We start from the raw sequence: 7314 nt of genomic DNA, 5'->3' as shown, positions 1-7314 counted from the left end.
AAAAATATCAAAACAGCATTGACTAGTACATAGGCCCCATACACTCATACAGACCCAATCACACTCCCAAACACTCCCCCCCCCCCACGCACATCCCACCCACACCCCCCCACCACACATCCCACACACCCCTACATACTCACCCCCACCCCCACACACAAACAAATCACACACTGAACACACCCTTAAACGCCCACGGCACTCACTCCAACACTACCCACACGCAACCCACATACACCCTACACTTTCAAGAAACAAGCCAAAATAAGAAACAGAATCCTGCAACTACATAAAAAGGATATTGCACTTGATATGATAATATAAACAGCATGAAATGCGCTAGAACATAGCAATTTAAAAACACTCCTAAAACAGGCAAGCTTATGTCATAAGACAAAATTGCACAAACAGAGGACTTTATGGCACCTTTTTGTTCCACAAATCAGTCATATACAAGATTGGGCTCTTCCTACAACGATCAGTTCTACACCTGGGTATGGTCAGTTTGTTGGAATTCCTCAAATTTCTTCGATGAACATTGCCTCGGGAAGGAGGGACCCAACTACTGAACTGCTCAGAGTTCATGAGTGACTTAAAGAAATTCAAACATAATTGATCTCTTCTGACACCTAATGTATTGATACCACAGATCTCAAGAGCTTCGTTATAAGTTGTGTACTGCTTCCCCATGATGATCTTGCACGCTCTTCTCTGAATTCTTTTTTTTGCCCATGGACGCAGTACAATTTTACTTATAAAAATCCCTGTGAGTTATGGTGCACTAGGCACAGGCATAAACCCACAAGACTCAGCACACTTTACAGGAATTCGCTGACCACTGTGGCCCACGACATAATTAATATAAACCATTTAGCAACAATCAGAGACTTGCAGCTAAGAAGCACACACTCTATACACACCACAATAAACCATCGCAATGGAGATCATTACTCGAGTTTTTGTTCAAACAAGTCGTAAATAGCCGTAAATAATAATAACTTTTTTCATTTAGATATTGATAAAATCACAACTATGACTTATATGCTTAATGTCTTTCTTGTTCTTCAGGCGGCGTAGGAAGCGATATCGCCAATTTTGAGGTCGCCATTGGATTAACACATAATCATGAAATCGTCACAAACAATTCTATATTTGTTATGTGGTGTCAAAGCAAAATTATCTTCCTCTAAAACCGTTGGGGTACGACATTGTACCACACTGCAAGTATGTTAATTTTCCATTTGTAATTGCTAACCGTGTATTTTGAATGGGGCTCTCAGCCCTGTATCTTCGCCAGCCTCGTACGTCACGTGTTGCGCTTCCTACGCCGCCTGTGTTCGTGGTAGAACGGTAGTGCGCCATCTTCCGATCACTCGAATGATGCGCGTGCGGGTGTATAATACACGGACATCCTACGGTAGGAAAGTTTACATTAACACTGCGCTGGTGTTGTAAAATGGACAAGCGCCATCACACTATTATATTTCCGTAGCGTATAGATTCGCATATCTCATAACATTTGTAACTGTATCCCCCTCCCCCAATGAAGGAGACGTTTGCTCATACACGATAATATAATACTGCGCACATCATAAAATGCACAATATTATGCATTTTAACGAATAGTCACGAATGTATTATGAGAGAATAAATAACAATGGCAATAACGTAGCGGGAAAACACCGCTGATATTAATTGGTACCGATGAAGCAGCTATCTACTGCTGATATTGTTATTGATGAAGCAGCTATCTACTGTTGATATTGTTATTGATGAAGCAGCTATCTACTGCTGATATTGTTATTGATGAAGCAGCTATCTACTGCTGATATTGTTATTGATGAAGTAGTGCTGTTGATCTTGTTTTTAATGAAGTAGCTATCTACTGCTGATATTAGTATCGATGAAGTAGTTATCTACTGCTGATATTAGTATTGATGAAGTAACTATCTACTGCTGATATTAGTATTGATGAAGTAGATATGTAGGGCTGATATTAGTATTGATGAAGTAGATATGTAGGGCTGATATTAGTATTGATGAAGTCGCTATATACTGCTGATATTAGTATTGATGAAGAAGATATGTAAGGCTGATGTTGGTATTGATAAAGTAGCTATCTACTGCTGATATTGGTATTGATGAAGTACATATACTGCTGATATTGGTATTGATAAAGTAGCTATATACTGCTGATATTAGTATTGATGAAGTAGCTATCTACTGCTGATATTAGTATTGATGAAGTAGCTATCTACTGCTGATATTAGTATTGATGAAGTAGCTATCTACTGCTGATATTAGTATTGATGAAGTAGCTATCTACTGTTGATATTAGTATTGATGAAGTAGCTATCTACTGCTGATATTAGTATTGATGAAGTAGCTATCTACTGCTGATATTAGTATTGATGAAGTAGCTATCTACTGCTGATATTAGTATTGATGAAGTAGCTATCTACTGCTGATATTAGTATTGATGAAGTAGCTATCTACTGCTGATATTAGTATTGATGAAGTAGCTATCTACTGCTGATATTAGTATTGATGAAGTAGCTATCTACTGCTGATATTAGTATTGATGAAGTAGCTATCTACTGCTGATATTAGTATTGATGAAGTAGCTATCTACTGCTGATATTAGTATTGATGAAGTAGCTATCTACTGCTGATATTAGTATTGATGAAGTAGCTATCTACTGCTGATATTAGTATTGATGAAGTAGCTATCTACTGCTGATATTAGTATTGATGAAGTAGCTATCTACTGCTGATATTAGTATTGATGAAGTAGCTATCTACTGCTGATATTAGTATTAATGAAGTAGATATTTAGGGCTGATGTTGGTATTGATAAAGTAGCTATCTACTGCTGATATTGGTATTGATGAGGTACCTCTCTCCTGCTGATATTGGTATTGGTGAAGTAGGTATATACTGCTGATATTAGTATTGATGAAGTTGCTATCTACTGCTGATATTGGTACTGATGAAGAAACTATATCTGCTGCTGATATTGGTATTGATGACGTAGTAATCTACTGCTGATATTGATGAAATATTTATCTACTGCAGATATTGGTATTGATGACGTATAGTTATACTGCTGAAATTACTGGTGATGATATTGATATTGATGAAATGTTTGTCTACGTTGATATTATTATTCATACAGCAGCCATCTACTGCTGATATTTGTATTGATGAAGCAGTTATCTTCCGCTGATACTGGTATTGATGTAGCAGCTATCTACTGCTGATATTGGTATTAAATCAAGTAGTCATCTACTGCTGATATTGATATCAAGTATTTATCTGCTGCTGACATTACTGTTGATGACTTAGTTATCAGCTCCTGATATTGGTATTGATGAAATAGTCATCTATGTTAACATCGTTTGCTATACCACTGATACTAATAATATGTAATAATATTGATAATCGTATTATTATTTACATCTGTATAATTACAATTAATTTAAACAAAATAGCTCTATATCCCAGCAAACATAAAAATGTTTTTAAAACGTTATAAATGTATTGTATATACTCGTTTTGGTCAAAACGTGTTAAATAACATTTAAATGTTAATATATGTCATAAAATTTGTATATATTTTATCGCAAATTAAAAAATTTGGTGTGTCTGATTTGCTCTCAGGCCCCACAAAAATACTGTGCAAAGGTGGGTGACCGACCCCTTAATAATGATATTATTACGTTTTTACCCTTTATATAACCCGACATTCAAACGTTTTTGTAAAACTGACCCTGTCGCACTGACGCCAATATTTCCGTACTCGTTAACAATGTTTTCCATCAACGGTTGTGAACCGTTTTTGTTTGGTGGCGCACTATACTAATTCCATACTGCCGCAATACCTCACAAACCTACTATGATATCACATAAATGAGATTAGGGACTAAGCAGCCTTCGATAGCTCAGTTGGTAGAGCGGTGGACTGTAGTGGAAAAACATTGTAATCCATAGGTCACTGGTTCGAATTCGAATCCGGTTCGAAGGAGTGGCTTGCTTTTTAGATTTCGGAATTAAATAATTGTATTATTATTACCACTTGATCAGGCACCACTATAGAGGTTTAGAGTCACGCGGTAGCCGTGACCAGCAAGTTTAAAAAAAAAAGACTGATAAAGAAGACTAATAACAGATGCTCCCGCGAGACTATATGTGATGCGATCAAGCAAAATCAGTCGGAACTCGGAAAAATTTAATTTTCAGTTTTTTAAGGGATAGAAAAAAGCATTTACAAAGCTGGATTTTGCAGAAAGCCCCATTGGAATTGAACAACCAGTTCCAAAGATATGAGCAATTAAAGAGTTTCCAAAACAAGAGGAAACAAAAGGAAATATTTCCTTTGTTTGGCTATATCTCAAAATCAATATTTGCGAGTTCCGACTGATTTAGCTTGATCGTATCACATATTTACAGCTAACATTCAAACACTTGACTTCTATTGTTCGATGTTATTTTTCGCTGGGTACAAAATGTATCTAAAACCATGCTAAATGTTATTTACAGTCCCAGGTGTAATATCTTGACAACTCATTAATTCAAAAGGGCCACCAATCCTACAGTCAATCATTGTTCGTAATAAACAAATATTTTTGCTTCCATTTCACGCGGTATTTCATAGCGAAAATTACTGATCCAGAATTTTTAGACACTGCTACAGGTCTACCTGGTTATCACCTTCACACTACTTTTTCAGATTCACTTCCAATTATACCCTAGCAATTTCTGAAATACCGTACATACAAATTCCGAACCCCATTCGCCAAAAAATCAAGTTTTTCACAATTCTTTTCTTCTTTTCGGACGACACATCAATTCATATAATAAATATTGTACATCGACACGCTATTTCGCAGCCGAGTCTCGTGGTGTAATGGTTAAGGCATTGAACTCCTAATCCGGGGACTCGAGTTCGATCCGATGACCAACTTATTTTTTCAATATTTTATTAAACAATAATTTTATTGTCATTAATCAAGGATAACACAATTTTAATCATCCAGTGCTATTATGATATTATTTTTTTTATCAAAGCAAGATGTTACCAATATTTTTCTCATTTTTAGTTCTGTCCTACCACGGGGCGATTCGCAAGATAATAGGACAATAAAACATGTGATATGTATGAATGGTTGTTGAATCGATCTAGAGACCTGTCCCTTTGTCATCTTCAGCTATCGTAGAACTGTATTCCAACATGACTGTCATTTCAATTGTTATACCGTTCCGGTTGGTTTATTGCATACACTCTATAGGTGTGAAAAATTATTATAGTATGGAAGGCCAGCAGGGACAAAAACGTATCCAAAAAGATACAACCAAATATGGAAGGCCACTAAAGTTATAGTTACGTAAAGGCAAATTAGCAAAGCGGCAAAAATACCCAAATGCCTATTAAAAGGAGGGACTGTCCCCACCACAGACACACGGAACCCCCGATAGAGAGCAGGGCTTGAAGAATGAGGGAAATTAAAACTACAAACCGCGAAAGACCGCCAACAACCGCCGCTTAATAGGGAAATCCAACTAGATTGCCCCGCAGGGCTACAAAGAACTATCAACCGCGAAATTTGGAGTAAATCGCACTGACTCTGTGTCTCGCTGGCATCGTCAACATTGGGTATGTGTTGTTCATATTTACATTTTCTTAGTTGCCTTGAATAAAGTTTATTAAAATGTATATGTATCACTATCAACATTACAGTCACGCGGTAGCTGTGACCAGCAAGTTTTAAAAATAAACGGCTGATAAAGTTTTATTAAATTATTTACTGTCATAAATCAAGGATAACATATAATTTCAAACATCTATGTTTCATTTTATTCGTTTTATGGAGTACTTCGTAACCCGATGACTTTCCAAACTTAAAGCTGCTTGGCTACATTCATAAAAAGAAATAAAATCCACCAAAAAACGTTGACAACGTAAAGAAAGCAGCAAGTTTAAAAAGCCCCACCTCGGCTCACTTTTGAAACTTGGTCCCATTTTGAATATCAACAGCAAATCGGTGTTTTTAACGTTTAAACAATAGCATTATTGCCATTAACATGCCTACTTATTATAAAACAAAACATATATAGATATTGGCCAAGAACAACATAATAACCTTTCTGATCGTTCCAGAATGCTAACAACTTAATATCGCATCGGCACATTAAAAATACATAACACTTCTGGAAATATTTTAAGTTGATAATTATGACAAAGTTTAAATCAGTATCTTTTACAAATGGGACCAAGTTTCAAAAAGTGAGCCGAGGTGGGGCTTTTTAAACTTGCTGCTTTCTTTACGTTGTCAACGTTTTTTGGTGGATATCCACTTTACCCATGTGTGACTTAAAGGCGCTGGTTCCCGTAGTATTCCTCATTAACATTCAAACCAATTTTGCCGGGCTATTTGGAAAACAGTCATGGTTGCACATGCAGGTACTTCTTTTGAAAGTCCAAAACAAGGTATAGCAGTGGCCGATAGGATATGCAGCTTATAGAGCACGGATAACCTCTATTTTGAATTCTTACCTTCCTGTACTGCCGCAGTACCTAAAGCTACTTAGGTGAAAGCTACTTAGCAACCGATATTTATTTTTGTAGAAATTTAATTGTTTTATACATGTATTAGCTTACCATGTTTAAATACTTTTCTCTTGTTTTAATATTATTATCCCGGGGAGATGGTGTGTTTTGCGAAACTCCTGGCAGAATGCGATAGGAGTGCATGGTCATGATAGAACATAGGGAAAAAGTGTTTTGGTATTGACGAAGTAGTTATCTACTGCTGATTTATTTACTGCTGATATTGGTATTGATGAAGTAGTTATCTACTGCTGATATTGGCATTGGTTAGGTAGGTATCTGGTGCTGATAATTATTGGTATTGATGAAGTAGTTATCTACTGCTAATATTGGTATTGTTGAGTTAGCTATCTGCTGCTATTGCTATTGATCATGTTGATGAAGTTATCTACTGCTGATATTGGTATTGATGAGGTAACTTTCTACTGCTGTTGGTACTGATGAAGTAGTTATTTCCTGCTGTTATTGGTATTGGTGAAGTAGTTATCAATACTGCCGATATTGATATAATATTGGATGGCTGAGCATGATACCATAACATATCGGATGAGTCATAAAAATATCGGACGAGCCAACGGCGAGTTCGATATTTGTATGACGAATCCGATATGTTATGGTATCATGCGAAATAAGCCATCCAATATTATCATTATTAGGTTTTCTTAACTCCTAATAACCCTGAAAACATAATAATGGTATTGATGAAG

The 7314-nt window shown here is 36.3% G+C and overlaps 1 non-coding gene across 1 annotated transcript; it reads left to right on the top strand.

Annotated features, from left to right (window-relative positions):
• The first annotated feature begins 3930 nt into the window (after positions 1-3930).
• Positions 3931-4024, top strand: Trnay-gua (transfer RNA tyrosine (anticodon GUA)). Its single transcript is given in 2 exon segments — positions 3931-3967; positions 3983-4024. It is a non-coding gene; the product is annotated as a tRNA-Tyr (tRNA).
• The last annotated feature ends 3290 nt before the right edge of the window (positions 4025-7314 follow it).

Source organism: Amphiura filiformis, chromosome 13, assembly GCF_039555335.1.
Source record: "Amphiura filiformis chromosome 13, Afil_fr2py, whole genome shotgun sequence".
NCBI classification, from domain to species: domain Eukaryota; kingdom Metazoa; phylum Echinodermata; class Ophiuroidea; order Amphilepidida; family Amphiuridae; genus Amphiura; species Amphiura filiformis.
Note: the sequence above shows the minus strand (reverse complement) of the source record. Positions and strands in the feature narration are given on the sequence as shown.